This window comes from Neovison vison, chromosome 7 (assembly GCF_020171115.1).
Source record: "Neovison vison isolate M4711 chromosome 7, ASM_NN_V1, whole genome shotgun sequence".
Lineage (NCBI taxonomy): Eukaryota > Metazoa > Chordata > Mammalia > Carnivora > Mustelidae > Neogale > Neogale vison.
In genome coordinates this window covers 101030876-101047426 of record NC_058097.1, presented here as the reverse complement: position 1 = coordinate 101047426, position 16551 = coordinate 101030876, and the positions used below count along the sequence as shown (strand labels likewise).

General features: G+C 47.8%; 1 long non-coding RNA gene across 1 annotated transcript; it reads left to right on the top strand.

Moving 5' to 3' along the window:
• The first annotated feature begins 323 nt into the window (after positions 1–323).
• LOC122912259 lies at positions 324–2102 on the top strand. The gene is made up of 2 exons (XR_006385592.1): positions 324–738; positions 1423–2102. It is a non-coding gene; the product is annotated as an uncharacterized LOC122912259 (long non-coding RNA).
• Positions 2103–16551: the final 14449 nt, after the last annotated feature.

Sequence of the window (16551 nt, the reverse complement as noted above, 5' to 3'; positions counted from 1 at the left end):
GCGTGTTCTTGACCCCAGCGACGTGCTTCCTGACGTTTCCCCTGAGGAAAATATCGGGCAGGTGAACAGACGTGAACGGACGCTGTGTTCACAATACCGAGGACGACTCACCTAAGTCGTCCTGCTCACCCAAGATGATGGGCTCCACATAACGTCTTTGTTCATTGGCACTGTTTTCTGGTTGCGGGGTCTCGAGAAATAAATGTGAGCTCTGCCTACCTCTCCGTCTCCACAGGAGCAAGCCTGAGCGGTGATCCCGCAGACCAGCGGGTAGGGCACGTAGAAGAGTGTCCAGCATGTAACTAGGACTCACAAGACACGGGCTGTGGGAATCCTCCTCCTGGCTGTCTGTACCTTCAGACTCTATGAGTGTGCACGGGTTCCAGTTATCATCTGAAAAGATAATGAACTTCTGTTGGTTTGTTTTTGGAAAGCTCAGGTTGGGGGGAGGGAATTGGATTTATTACCCTCGATAAAATCAGTAAGTCAGTTCTCATTTGCCTGGAGAGCTAAGTGGTCATGTCTTTTTCATGTCTAATTTTCTAGCTATTCTGAACAAGAATTCACTTACCAACTGTGGATTCTTTCCAGCATGTGGTTCATTAGGGTGACTTCAGGCTGAAAGGTAAAAATTAAACATATTTGATGTGTGGGATAGAGCAAGAGTCAAAGTACATTGTTGCAGTAGAAAGAAGCCATTAAAATCCTGGGGACAGTGTGCACCACAGCCGCTCCTAGGTAAGCCAGCACTGTTGTTTGGAACCCAGACACTTGGTGAGTGAGCGTTTGAGGGTGTGTTGGACCCGAAAGCCTGGGTGTAGTGGGGGTCACGGCTTTACAGAAGGCAGGAATTTGGTGCTGCTCGGTGACAGGAGATGGACGAGGGGCTCTGCCCAGGTCTGCGTGGAAACGTTCCCTTCGTCGTGGGTGGCACATGGCGCCCTGATTCTGAAGAGTCCATCCTCGGGTTGGTGGAAAATGATGACAAGCCTAGATTTCTCATCTTGTGGGTGCTGGTCGGACAGAGGCCTGGGGGTCACGAGACCACATACCTTTCCAGAAAATCATAGACATTTGGACACCCCCAGCGGTGAAATTCAGGCTGGAGACAGATCTCACAGGACAGGGGTGAGGTGGGGCTGGGTGTGCCGGTGGCCGCATCAAGATGGGGGGTGGAGGGCCAAGCACACATGTGGGAAGAGAGTTGGGGGATGGGGAAGCAGTCAGTGACACTGATGAAAACTCCAACGGCATTTCTATTTTTATCTTTTATCTTTAATGTTATAACAGTCACCTTTAAAAAAAAAAAACTTTTATTTGCATTTATTTTATGCAGAATTTGCTCCTGGGACCTAAGTTTTCTTTTCTTGGGTTTCTTCTGGGATTTCTTCTCCTTCAGTGTCGGCCCCTTCTCTGGTTTAGGAACAGTCTGCTCGTGTTCAGTCGGGCTGTCTGCGTGGCAGGGAGAGCTCGCATGTGAGTTTGTCGGAACCTGAACCCGGCAAGTTCTGCATCCTGGGGCTTTGTTGTCCTGGATGTGCTCTGGGACCAGAGACCCTACATCAAAACCCTGAGGTCCAGCACGACTCTCTGCATGTTTAAGCACATGCAGTAAAAATCCAGCACTCTTTCTGGGGCCCCGACCCCATGTCTGGACCCCGGGCTCATGGCCCACCCCACCTGAGTCCTGACAGGATGGCAGACGTGTCTGCAAAGTGACAGCCTTCAGAGACTCGGTGGCTTTCCGGATCTGCATATGCTTAATGGCCTGGAAGGGCTCACGTGTGTCCTTAAACTGAACATGAAGATTTGAACCTCTTGATTTGCATGATTTTTTGGGGTTTTCTGGGTCAAGTGAACACACATTTTCGGAACTCGCCTCCAGCAGCTTACGGGAAGCTGTCACAGTCACATTTCATGGAAATCTAGCTCTCCGGTGTCCCCCGGCTTCCAGTTAGCAGCTGAGTGTGCTGTCCGGCGTCCGGTCTGCCCGTGGCCCCGCTGGCAGGAAGCTCAAAGCCTTTGGGGGAAATCCTTCCCATGTTTGAACACTTGTGTGGTTGCCAGGTTCTGTGTATTAAACTGAAATTTTCATGCTTTGACCTGACAAGTATTTATGGAGTGTGGGCCGGGTCCCGGGCCCCGGAGATGGGGAGTCCCCGTGTTCCTCACACTGGGCTTCCAGTGAGTCCCACACATGGCCTCTGTGAGGTGGCAGTCCGGCCACACTTCGTGTACGGCAGCAGCAGACACGAACAAGGAAAGTCATGAAGCCTCAGCGAGGGGTGTGGACGGGGGGTGGGATACGCGTCTCTGTGGCGGTGTGAGCGGCCGGGCTGGCGGCCACACAGTGTGCATGTGCACCGTGCGCGTCCACCCACCCACGGGTTTTCCGAGACGGCATAGCAGGTACTTTCTCTCAGGACTTTCTTGATCACGTGCTCTTTTCTCGAGCTGGCTGGGCTGTAAGAGCAGTCTGGAACACACACAATTCACATGCGACTCGGCCACGTACGCTCTGCACCAGGCTCCCAGGAAACCTTGGGGAGGCCGTGGTTGTATGGGATTTCCAACGCAGGGGAGCTGGTGCCTCTGATCCCCATATTGGAAGAGGGTCAGCTGTCTAAAGTCACAGGTTCTTGTGGCTTCCAGGTCCGTCCCTGGGCTTAGGGGAACTGCTGGGGCTGTGCCAGGCAGGGGAGGCAGGAGGAGCAGCCAGCACCAGCCACAGGGGGAGAGGCCACGGCAGCAATTTGGTGCCAGCCCCAGGGGAGACCTGTCCTGGCCACGAGGACAAGGGGAAGCCGGCAGGGTGTGGCCCAGGAAAGGGGATTTGCATGGGGATAGAGTTCCAGTAATTAGAGGAAGCAGAGACCGCTGACACCATGACCACGTTGCATGGGCCATGCTATGAATCCTGTCTGTGCAGCTCCGTGCTGAACTGGTTTTTGCCTCGGTGAGGCCAGTGTAGACCGCAGGTCTCGGCTGTGCGGGCTTGCGTTCTGAGTGCGATCTGTCTTACCGGCTGCACGCCGGGATTTCTGCGACTCGGAAGAAAGGACGAGCAGTGTCTTCCTGCTCAGCTCCCGGGGACCTTAAGGACAGTGCGCTGGACTGCCAAGGCACGTGTAAGGTCAGACCCGAGGCATCGTCTCTTCAGACACATCGTGAAAATCTGCAGGGCGAGGAGACTCCTCAACGCACGTCCGGTGGCGTGAACACCAGAGGAGCCGAGTGCGCTGTGGGGTGCCCGGCGGGCTGCGGGGTGCGGCGTGCGCCTGTGGTCTCGGGGCCCTACGTGGGAGCCCCTCGCTGGAGGTAGCGTTTACTTAAAAAAAAAAAAATGGATGCCACCCAAGGCCACCGTCCAGGCGGTGTGTGTCGGTTCTGCCAGAAGGAGAGCAGGAGGCGCAGCCGGGTGCTCTGAACACCTTCTGACTCGGGCGTCAGCACCTTCCACAGGATGTGGGCGTGTCAGGCCCGGTGGCTGAGCCCAGCTTCCTTTCCTGAAAGCTCGCTACTACCCTTTGACTAATTCCTGATAGACTCTTGCTCAAAATGGTTATTTACTCCGAACTGTCTGCAAAATTTCCTTCCTTTCATTTTTTTAAAAAGAATGATGGCTCATTTTCAGTTTTTCTGTTAGTCTGCATGATTTTTACAAACAACGATGTCGATGAAATAGTGTCTTTTTCATTTAGAAGTCATTCGCTCCAGACAAGAAACAAGAAGTTTTTAGAGTTGTTATTGGCTTCTCACAGCTCCCTTATTGGTCCTAACCTCTGAGTTCTTAACGCTTTCCCCATGGAGACCTGGCGGGGGCGGGGTGGGGGTTGGGCTGGGCCAAATGAGAAATAAATATCCAATATAATCTTTAAAAATGGCGTTTAACCAGATCTGAGCTTGCAGTTTAGTTGGATGTTAAATGCCTTAGATTCTTGCCCAGGAAAGAAAATCATTTTTAAAGTTTGTTTATTATTATTTTTAAAGTAATGTCTAGGGCTCCCAGGTGGCTTGGTCAGTTCAGCGTCTGCCTTTGGCTCAGGTCATGATCTCAGGGTCCTGGGATCGAGGCCTGCATTGGGCTCTCTGCTCAGCGGGGAGCCTGCTTCCCCCTCTCTCTCTGCCTGCCTCTCTGCCTACTTGTGATCTCTGTCTGTCAAATAAATAAAAAAATCTTTTTAAAAAAAATTGTTCAGTCTGTGTGTGCAAATGCTACGAATCAGCCCCACTTGATAGAACTGTTGCAGGAAGTAGAAAACACTGAGTGGGACGGTCTTGTGTTGTTTACCAATGTTCATTGATTGACTTGAAAAAGATTTTTACAAAGATTTACATTATTGTTAACTCCAGTTCAAGATTTTCTTCTTTGAAATAATTTCTTTTTTTTTTTTCTTTGAAATAATTTCTTAATTTGAACTTAGTAGACACACGTTACTCTAGTTTCCGGTGTGCAACACAGTGACTGGACACGTTTAGACAAGGCTCTGTGTGCTCACCTCAGAGTGACTACCGTCCGTCCCAACACTATTATAACATCACTGTGTTTCTTGTGCTGTGCCTTTTAGTCCCATGACCAGTTCAAGTTTTCTTGAAACAAAAGAATGTTTGCTGAATTTTTAGTTATCAAAGACAAAACCTGGCCACGTGCTCTCTGTGTTCTCACGTATCTCACACCACATATGAGCAAGCAAACCTCGAAGGTCCAGACAGCAGAAAAGCTTATTTGTAACCTGGCTCTGTTGGTATGAGAATTCACATACATACTGAAATTGTTCATACTACAAATCAGTAATTCACGACACATTTTTCTAACATGAATTAAGATGTGGAGTATTTGAACCATAATCAACAGTGTTACATAATTCCTCGGGGTGGAGGGAAACCAGAAAGGGGCGTCTGGGTGGCTCAGTTGGTTAAGCGTCTTGACTCTTGATCTTGCTCAAGTCTTGATCTCAGGGTCATGAGTTCAAGCCCTGTGTTGGGCTAAAAAAAAAAAAAAAAAAATTTATTTATTTATTTGTTTGTTTGTTTTTTAAAGATTTTATTTATTTATTTGACAGAGAGAAATCACAAGTTGACTGAGACGCAGGCAGAGAGAGAGAGAGGGAAGCAGGCTCCCTGCTGAGCAGATAGCCCGATGCGGGACTCGATCCCAGGACCTTGAGATCATGAGGGCCTTCGGACCCTGAGCCGAAGGCAGCGGCTTAACCCACTGAGCCACCCAGGCGCCCCCCCCAAAATTTTTTTTTAAAAACACATTGTTAAAAAAATAAATAAATAAAAATAAAAACACATTGTTATTCATTATAAATTTAGAGTTGCTTTCTTTTGTTTTACCCCCAGCTTTATTGAGATGTACTGGACATGTAATATTGTGTAAGTTTAAGGTGTACATGATGATTGTGCACAGTAAGATTAGTTAACACATCCATCCCTTTACTTACTTCCTTCTAGAGGAGGGTATTTGTTGAGAAAAATTGAAGTTCTACTCTCATAGCGACTTGCAAATATACAGTACTTTTTCTTAAGATTTTATTTATTTGAGAGAGAGCACGAGCCGGGGGAGGAGCAGAGGGAGAAGGACAAACAGATTCTGTGCTGAGTGAGGAGTCCGATACAGGGTTCAGTCTCACAACCCTGAGATCGTGGCCTGAGCCGAAATCAAGGCCGAAATCAAGCCGACGGACAAACCCAGGGGCCTCAACAGTACGGTATTGTTACCTGTGATTCCACACTGCGCATCAGATCCTTAAAATTTAATCATTTTATAACTGGAAGTTCATACCCTTGCATCAATGTGGAATTACTTTTCCGTGTATGCAATGAACTGTCACGTTACTGAATTTACTGATCTTTGACAGACATCGTTTTGAAACTGATATCCTTTTTCTCTTAAGGGTGCCAAACACGAGAGTTTGTTTTAGCGCATGACATTTGCATAAGAAAGAATATTATTGAGAACCATAAGGCCTTGTGCAATAGTCAATCGAATCATCATCATTATTATTATTATCTAAGGGTTTGTTTATTTATTATAGAGAGAAGTGTGTGTGTGTATGGGTGAGGGGCAGACAGAGGGGCAGTCTCGTGCTGAGCACGAGCCCAGCGAGGGGGCTCAGTCTCACAACCCTGTGATCGGGAACTGAGCCCAAACCAGGAGTTGGAGGCTTAACCGACTGCTTCCCCCTCAGTCACACTATTCATTAAGGGTACGTTGAAGATAGGTGCACATGTAACCTAAACTGAAAAACCAGTTCACGGGCGCCTGGGTGGCTCAGTAGGTTAAGCCTCTGCCTTCGGCTCAGGTCGTGATCTCAGGGTCCTGGGATTGAGCCCCGCATCGGGCTCTTTGCTCAGAGGGGAGCCTGCTTCCTCCTCTCTCTCTGCTGCCTCTCTGCCTGCTTGTGATCTCTGTCTGTCAAATAAATAAATAAAATCTTAAAAAAAAAAAAACAGTTCAAAGAGAGTACATACAAATTCAAATGGGAGCTTTCAGGTATGGTTTATATTTGTAGTTTTGTATTGTTAAAAGTGTTTCAAATGTATTGTCAGAAAGTTGCTCTTTTTATGTTGTTAGGGGTAATGTCAGGTCATAAACTGTAAAAACTATTTTCATGGGATTAGAAAGCTGACATGATGATATTCAAACTTACTTGAACCAGACTGAACTGCAAAGCCTGATGGCGACCGGATATGCTTTTCCTTCAAAGTCAAATCAATTTTTAGAAAAGACGAGTTTTTTCAGTGTGAATACAAATATTAAAAGAAAATAAGCTTCATATTTGGTTTAGTTATTTGAAGATTTTAACTATGTTTGGAACAACTTGGGTATGTGAATCTACTTTTTCAACTATGAATTTTTTGAAATCTAACACAGATCAAGTATGTTGATGTAAATTTTACATCTGGGAAACACTTTATCTCTCCTTCTGTTCTGAATGACAGCCTTGCTGGATAGGATATTCTTGGCTACAGATTTTTCCCATTCAGCACAGTCAATATCTCAGCCACTTTCTTCTGGCCTGCCAAGTTTCTGCAGAAAAGTCCCCCGCTAGGCTAATGGGGTTCCCCTGGTATGTAGCTGTCTTCTCTTGCTGCTTTTTGTTCTTTATCACTACTTTTTTTGGCCATTTTAATTACATATGTCTTCATGTGAATCTGCTTTTGTTGATTTTCATGGGGGTTCTCTGTGCCTCCTGGATCTAGATTTCTGTTTCCTTCCCCAGATTAGGGATATTTTCAGCTATTATTTCTTCATGTAATTTTCTGCCCCTTTTTCTCTTCTTCTGGGACTCAGGTTATACAAATGTTATTACATTTGATGGAGTCACTGAGTTCCCTAAGTCTATGCTCATTTTGCTCAGTTCTTTTTTCTCCCTTTTGTTCAGCTTGATAACTTTCCATTACTCTTCTTCTCAGTCATGAATTCATTCCTCTGCTTCTTCCAGCCTGATGTTCATTTCACCAAGCATGTTTCTCATTTCATTTATGAGCCCTTTATCTCTGCTACGTTATTCCTTATCTCTGTGTTAAGGGTCTCACTTAGGTCTTCAACTCTTTTCTCAAGTCTGGTGAGTATCCTTATCATTACTTAATTCTCTACCAAGCATGTTACTTAGATCTGTTTCTCTTGGATCTCTGACTGTGACCTTGTCTTTCAGTTTATAAGTTTCTCTGTTTCCTCATTTTGTCTGCCTCTCTGTGTCTATTTCTGTGTGTTAGGAAAGTGAGCTGTCTTCTGCACTTGAGGGTAATGACCTTACGAGGAAGAGGCCCTGTGCTGCCCTGCTGTGTCATGTCCCCTGTTCCCTAGGGTCTGGCCCTTCCGGGAGTGTCCCTAGTATGTGCTGCATGTACTCTTCTGTTTTGTCCTGGCCACTTCATCCATCAGGCCAGTCATTTTCAGAGGCTGTTTGCATGTTGTGGACAGTGTCTGGTCCTTGACCTGAATGTGGCAAGTTTTAACTAAGTGTGCTCTGGTCTGCTGTGAAGCGGGGCCTGTTGGCACCACCACTGGAGCAGAAGCCCAGCAAAACTCCTAGGCTGGGAGACATGATATAAGTAAGGATTCGGGCCGGTCATCTGAGGGAGGGGCCTGCTGCTGGAACTGAGGCCAGGGTGACGGAGTGGAGTGGTTCCATTGGAGTCGGGGGGTCGGGGTATTGGTTTATACAGTGGTCTCTGCATGAACGCTGTCTCTCTGACTCTTGGCGATGAGCACTAACCTCCCAGCTGTGTGCCCCAGGCACTCTTCAGATCACTGTTTCTACACCATATGTCAGCAGGCTCTTTGCTCTGTCTTCTCTCCAGAAGCAGCTCAGTGCCCTCTGGGCTCTCCCCAAGCCCAGCCGCTGTCCTTAGAGCTCTAAGCTTGAAGCCCCACTGGATGCAGAAACGCACAGAAATCAGCCCCTCATTTCCCCCAGCAAATGGCTTTGGGGATTCGTTTTCCCTTGTGTTGCCCTGGGTGCTAGTCTGTCTTACTCTTTTCCCTGACCATGGCTCCCTTCCTTCTGTGGTGGCCACGGTCTCTTCCCCAAACTGTGTCTCTGCACTTCCTACCTTCTTCGATGTGGCCTCATCTCTCGTAGTGGTGCACTTTTTTTCTTTCAGGCTTCAGGTCAATTTCGGGGTATTTAGGATGATTTGTTCATTATCTAGTTGTGCTCATGGGATGAGGTGAGTCTAGGGTCCTCCTACTCCACCATCTTCCCAACTCCTAAACTGAGCACCTGTGTGGAGATATGCCATTAAGGGTTGCATACATCTGGATCTTGAAAATATAGTAAAAAGCAAAATATTTTTGTATTGATTACATGTTGGAATGATCATAATCTAGATATATTAGGTTAAATAAAATATATAATGACAATTTCGCTCTTTTTACTCTTTAAAAAATAGGGCTGCTAGACAATTTTAAGTTATGTATGTGGCTCACAGATTTCCACTGGGCCGCGCGAGTCCGCGGCTCTTGCCTCGGACGATCTAGGAGTGTCTGTAACCCACCTGTCAGGTGTACGCAGGTGTGTGTACCCAGAGGCAGGCGGACAGCTTTCACCTTCGCATTCTGTGGGATGATCAGCTCAGAAGTCAGGTGCCGTACTGTGCTGGTGCGTGTTTAACAGTTGGCTCTTTGGGGATAAAAGCTCTGTTTTGTAGCTTTCTCCAGTCTCCGTGGTGGAAGTACTTCCACTGAGGCCCAGTTCAGGCTACCAACTGGACATCCCTGGGAGTAGGGAAGGAGGGCTTAGGACAGACCCTCGCCAGCAGGCCGTGGCTGTCTCCGGCACCCCGCCAGTCACGACTGTCTGTCGTCCCTCACTCTTTCTGGCGTCCTCGCGCCGCGTTTGACAACTGTAAGTCTGGCCGAAATATTTGTTGATTGGATGCATGCTCTGCACACTGCCCTTCTCAGGTGGCTGCAGTTTTCTCTGGATCCTTCAGCCGTTCTGGAATGTATGTTCCTCCAGCTGAAGGTGGACGTGTGACTGCAGCCAGCACTGTCCCCAGGGCCCTTGCGGCGAACCTGTCCCGATCCGCGTCCAGGGCACTCACTTGCCGCCACAGCTAAGGGAGGGCTGCCTGCTGGTGGCGCTCGGCGGAGGCGCTCGGTGGGGCCCAAGAGGAGCCGAAGGGCGGCATCTCTGACAGCAACGTCCTGTGACCCACCTACACACGGTCTCCCTCCAAGGGTCGGTTTGCCGGAGAATGTAACCTACAACAGCCATATTAAGAAAAATAAATGATACCGTTGCTCTCTTCTCTCGAGGTCCTGTTGTTGTTTAGTTTATCAGCTGTTTCTTCCATTGGTGACAGTGAGGGTCAGTGTTAACCTCTTCCTCTGCCTCATGAGAGATGACATTTGCCAGCAAGGTGAGCCGCCAAGGCACCTCTGAGAATATCCCTAAGAAATCAGAGTTCTTTGGCCATTGTAAAGGGCTTTTCAAATCTGTCTGGGAACCCCTCTGTTCTAGAATATTCACTGGTGGTTTTGGTTTGTGGCTTAATGAAGCAGTTGCTTCCTTGAATTAGTGACTCTCAGTCTTTCACAGTTTCTGGGAACGTCTCAGTCACTACTCCTTTTTACTGAATTTTCCCGTCTTGTTATCCTCTTGTGTGTCCGGAGTTGGACAAACCCTCCGTAACTACGTTTCCACTTTCCTGTTGGTTCAACTCTGTACTGAGATCTGGTACTCTCTACAGGTTGTGGATCAAGCTCGTTTGCCGGCTCCCTCTCTCTTCATTAGCAGTTTAATTATCTCATTAAGGTTTTAGTTTCAGTGATGATTTTCCAGTTTCTAGTCTATTCTGTCCTTTTACAAATCTGCCTATTTATTTTTTATCTCTTGCTCCTTACCCATATTTTCAATTCCCTCTTTTCTTTTTTTAAAGTTAATTTTATTTATTTATTTATTTTTTAATTTTATTTTTTAAAGACTTTATTTATTTATTTGACAGAGAGAAATCACAAGTAGACAGAGAGGCAGGCAGAAAGAGAGAGAGGGAAACAAGCTCCCTGCTGAGCAGAGAGCCCGATGCGGGACTCGATCCCATGAGATCATGACCTGAGCCGAAGGCAGTGGCTTAACCCACTGAGCCACCCAGGCACCCCTAAGTTAATTTTATTTTAAATTTAGTTAATTAACATATAGTGTAAAATTGGCTTCAAGGATAGAGGTTAGTGATCATCAGCTGCATACAACCCCCAGGGCTCATCACCATGTGCCCTCTGTCATGCCTGTCCCCCAGCCTTCCTGTCGCCCTACCTCCTCTCCTCCAACTACCCTCAGTTTGTTTCCTCGAGTGAAGAGTCATAAAAATACTAGATGTATTTCTTTTATATTTGATGATTCTGGATGTCTTGTGACCCTCACCTAGGAGCTTATGTCCACAGTGTGTTTTTGAAACCCCTTTTGAGGATGCGTTCCTCTGGAACGAATTTAAGTTTGCTTCAGCTGGCAACATCCTATTAGTTTTGAGGGCTGTATGATGCTCAGCCGTCCAGGCGTGATGTACGTAACTACTGCTCTGCAGCCAGGCACGGGGGAGGGGCCTGAAGTGTGTGCTTCCTGTCCTCAGTACGAACCTCGCGGGGAGCTGTTTTGTCGCAGCTGTGCTCGCAGCTGCTGTGAGACGCTGACACTACGTCCCCTCTTCCCTGTGACTAATGGTAAAACTAAGACACTGAGCCCGAGGAGCATCGCTCCTAAAACCACTGTAGTAATCAGGTGTTTGAAAGTTACTATGAATAACTGCCGTAACTTTGTATCCAGTGGCTGATGGTAAGCGCTGCCGTAACTTTGTATCCAGTGGCACTGGTGATAAGCGCTGATGTCCCTGAGCTCCTTCTATGTGCCAGACACTCTCTCCTAAGTGCCACGAGGGTCTCAGCTCCGTGAATCCTGGCAGCGCTCCGAGGGGCATGTGCCCATTTTGCAGCTGAGTATGGACAGGTGCCGATCGGGCAACTTGCTGCCGGTGTCGCTCTTCTGGGCTCTCTCGAAGCAGAAGCTGGCATGGGCTCAGGACCATGTGATCTGTTGAGCGTGTCCTGCCCTTCGGGAGAGCCTGTGGCCAAGCAGGGCAGCGGGATCCAGCAGGGAGACTGAGCTGAACAAGGAAGGCGTCTAGCCTCACGGGATCCAGGTGGAAGGATCCATCTGGAGTGGTCGCAGACTCGCATCCTCCAAGGTCGTGCTCCAGAGTGGGTCGCAGGTGTAAGTCAGAAGCGGGAGTCGGGTGCACAGGGAGGGACAGGGACTGGGGTGGGTGCCGGCAGTATCTGTCACAGCACACAGCTGGGAGGGGGGAAGCAGACCACCAGGCCGGACTAGAGGCAGGTTGCCTGGCCTGACCTCTGCCCCAGCTTCCTCCGTTTACCTCAAAACCCTGACTCGCCGAGCCAAGGATACCTGCGGTTTCCCAGACAGTTCAAGTTGGTTTGTTTGGGGAAGATTTTGTGCCCATTCAGTGCAGAGGTTGTAAGACGGTTTCACCCTCTTGTTTCGTGGTTGCCTCCAGTTTGGGGAGGCCTATCCCTGCCCATCTTGCATTTGCTCAAGGTCGGGACCGAGGTACACAAGCCCGCGCAAGTCAGTGTCTCTTGAGCCTGAGGACGAGCACATCTCTCCGACCTTGCCCAGTGCTGCTCCGAGAAAGGCCGGGATCGACAGCCTCCCTCCGCGGCAGAGCAGCCTGGCCTCGAGAATCCCGGCATGTCCCTCGGTTACCCTCCTGCCTCTTGTCAGTGGGGGAAATGGTGGAATGAGGCACATGGGCGTCTGGAGTCGATCGCCTCAACTTTTAGAGCTTCTGGGTCTCAGACACTCAAAGCTGCACAGTCAGGGGGTCAGGAAGCCTGGGAACAGGACAGCTGTCCCACCAGAGCCTCCCCGCGGGCGGGCACCTGCCGGATGTGCTCTCCCGCAGCTTCACTCCATCTTCATCGGCCTCCACCCGGTCTTCTGCTCGGAACCAGCTTCCCTCGTCTGCGTGCTCTGTCCAAGCCAGCACAGTCAGCCCAGCGCTGCCTCCTGTCCAGCTGTTCAGCTCCTGTAGGGCTGATCTGGTCCGAGGCGGACGCCTCTGTTCTCTAGCCTCCGGTCAGGAGTGAGCCTGCTTTCTCTCCCAGGGCCCCAAAACCCAAGTCGAGATTACCAATAAAAAGCAAAGCAAAGTAAAACAAAACAAGGGGCGCCTCAGTGGCTCAGTGGGTTAAGCATCTGCCTTCCGCTCAGGCCATGATCGTGGGGTCCCAGGATCGAGCCCCGCATAGGCTCCTGCTCAGGGCAGAGCCTGCTTCTCTCTCTCTCTCTGCTGCTCCCCCAGCTTGTGCTCTCTCTCTCTCTGTACTGAAAACAAGGAAATTAAAGAAGGGAAATAGATGGAGGCTGTATTCACTCACAGATTAGAAGGCTCAGAACAATGAAATGTCAGTACTTCTAAAACCAATCAACAGATTAAACATAATGCTAATCAGACTCCTAGCAACTTTTAAAAATATATTCACAATTCTAAAAATTATATGAAAATTTAAAGGACACAGACAAGACAATTTTGAAGAAAAACAGAGTTCAAATAATGCTGTTTGATATCAATGCTTGCTTTAAAAATACAGTGATCAGTACAGTATTGTCATAAGGATAGAGAAAGAGATTAACAGAACAAAATATGGAGTTCAAAAAGAAACCTCCACATATAAGTTCAGTTGATTTTTGACAAAGACAGTAAAGCATTCAACGAGGAAAGGAACTTTCAATAAATTGTGTTGGGACAATGTTTAGGGGGAAAAATAAATGAACCTTGTGCCTCCACTCATGCCACATGCAAAATTTAATCTGGGATGAATCATAGTCCTAAGTGCAAAAGTTAATATCACAGCTTCTAAGAGAATCCATAGAAGAAAATCTTTATGAGCTTGAGGTAGGTGAGATTTCTTAATTGGGGTATAAAATGCATTCTACATGAGAGAAAATATTGTTAACTTGGGCTCCATCAGAATTAATATATTCTACTCATTAAAAGAAACTGTTGGTAAAGGCAAAAGACAAGCCACCAACTTGGTGAAAAAAGTCACAACGTATATAACAGGTCTCATATCCAGAATATGTAAAGAACTACCTTAAATCAATAATAAAAAGTTGGGGGCACCAGGGTGGCTCAGTGAGTTAAGCATCTGACTCTTGACTTCTGCTTAGGTCATAGACTTGGGGTGAGAGACTGAGCCCTGCACTGGGCTCCATGCTGAGTGTGGGGTGTGCTTGGGATTCTCTCTCTCTCTCCCTCTGCCCCTCCTCCCGCTTGCATGAGTGTGCACACACACTCTCTCTACCTCTCTCTAAAATAAATAAATATATCTTTAAAGATAAGTTAATCTGTTTGGTTTAAAACTAAAGATTTGAACAGTCATTTCAGAGAGGTTGATGTCTAAGTCAAGAAAGGATATAGGAAATTATATTCGAAATCATTAATTACCAGGAAATAAAAATTAGAAGCGTAATGAGATACCAGTGCATACTCAAGAGATCAGACTTAGTCCTCAGAGGGGTGTTGAGCAGCTAGAATTGTGATCTATCGCTGGCGGGAATGTAAAATGCTGCAAACGCCTTGTCACAGTCTTTGGCAACGCCTCACGAAAATAAATACCAACATACCTACCAGGTACTTACAAAACAGACATGAATCCAGAGACTGACAAAAACACTTGAGCCAGACAACCCTAGCTTTGCTCTGCTTATGGGGCCACAGAGGAAGTAACCCCATGTCCATCAGCAGGAGAACAAGAGACTGTGGGGTCCCAGGATCACTGGGCTATATTTATCCGGTGGGATACTGTTTGTTGGCAAAGACAACAAGCCACGGGCACGTGCTCTCACGTGGAGGAAAGGAGGGAGGTGAGGGAGAGAAGCCGTGCAAGTCCACGTATGGGACGTCGGACAGACAGGCCGAAGCCGCCATGAGACCCATCCCAAGAGTGTTTGAGGCCAGGGTGGCGTGTCTGGGTAAGTGTCCCCTGGAAAGAGGCATGAAGGAATTTTCTGGGCTGATGGAAGGCATTCTTGATCTCCATCTGGGTGACTTCAGAATGTGTCAGCGGTGTCCATGAAGCACTCCCAGGACAAAGAGTTCCCCAGTAAGCCGCCCCTCGGAAGGGCAGACACTACCTAGAGGACCGCTCTGTCCCTGTGACAGGACTTCCTGTGGATTTCTTCATTCGCACTTGTTCAGGTTGACCCCATTGTTTCATCTGCAAGTCATCAAGTTACCAGCGGACCAGGAAATCCCCCGCACTCCTGAGGACTTTCATATTTACTTTGGAGTCAGAACAGCATGTCCCCTTTGTTCAGTTTCACTTTTGCTTTCCTTTCTAGAGTCCCGGGCAGAACGGATCTCTTCAGCTAAAAATGGAAGAACTTAGAGTGAAATAGCTGGGGCGGACGTTGTCAGAGTCTTTCTACCAGGGAAACTCCTTCCGGAGAAAGAGCGTGTGTTCATCCTGACTACCTGAAGGGAAAAAAATATTTTAAAACTGGTTATTTAAGCACGGGATATTCAGAACACACCAGAGGTGAACGTTTAGCAAGTTTCCAAACCAGGAATGGGGTGAGCTTGCTTCTCACACCTTGCTTACATGCGGACAACAGAGGAAAGCGCTTACATCAGATAGAAATGGCCCCCTGTGTCATTCTGTCACTGTCCTCAAGCATTTCCTTGCTTGCTTCTGTGTCTAAAAGGGTATTGGAGAGAAAGTAGGTTATATGTGAGTTCTGGAAGGAAAAAAACGGAGTTTTTATATAAAATATTTGGGATAGTCACAGGGTTAGAGGGAAAATATAAGGTAAGTCACAATACTAAAAAACTGGGTGCAGGTTTTGAATGCAGAAGGCCCAGGAGGCAGGACCAACCTGTGTCTGTCATTCGGCAGCAGGGTCTGTTGAACCCCCGGCTCACCCCAGCCGGTGCTGGGGTACTGTGAGCAAAACACAGGCAGGCCTTGCTCACATGCAGCTCAGCACCATTATAGGAAGGCAGTTCTTGCAGGAAATCCACACTTAGGGCTCCCTGGGGGCACAGTCGGTTGAGCGACTAGCTCTTGGTTTGGCCCAGGTCATGGTCTCAGGGTCGTGAGATTGAGCCCCTCATCGGGTACCTTCTTGGGATTCTCTCCCTCCCTCTCACTCTGCATCCTCCCCTACCCCACCCCGTTCACACACTCTAAAATAAGTAAATGAATCTTTAAGAAAAAAATCAACCTGTAAACTTGGGTGAAATGTGGCAGAGGAGACACAGTGATCTCCTCCAGGCCCTGGCGGGTCTGATCTTGGCTCTCATAGAGTCTGAGGTGCATGGCCCAGTTTTGTTTTGTTTTCTACTTTTCTTTTATTTTCTTTCTTTCCTTCCTTCCTTCCTTCCTTCCTTCCTTCCTTCCTTCCTTCCTTTCTTTCTTTCTTTCTTTCGTCTTGAGTAGACCCCACACCCAGCATGGAGCCCAGTGCAGGGCTTGAACTCACGACCATGAGATGAAGACCTGAGCTGAGGTCAAGCGTCAGACACTTACCTCACAGAGCCACCCAGCTGTCCCAGACCCCGTGTTTAAATTGGGGTAGGTGCTCCCTTGTGCAGGGTCACTGGGTCCTCGCAAAGACTTAGTCATGGGCAAAAGGGAACTCAAACCGTTCAAAGGGAACTGATAGCCTGACCCTTAATTTCCTCATGTAGCTCTTCCTGAAACGGATCAGCCTGGAAATGAGCTGCTCAGGGGGCCAGGCCACTCCTGTTTTCTCGTCAGCCCTGCTCTTCTGAAAAGGACAGGCGCACCTCTCACCCATCTTGGGTTTTAGACTAGTATGTTGCCCCTCAGTGTAAAATCTTCCTGGACAATTAGAAATAATTGCTCTTATTGTTCAAAAAATGATATCTGCCTACAGAAGTGCCCAGTGGACTATGCGACATCCAGTTAAATTTGAATGTAAGATAATCAATGAATCATATATTGCATGGGGCAAACTTACCCCAAAAAGTTATTTATCTCAAGTTTAAATTTAGTCA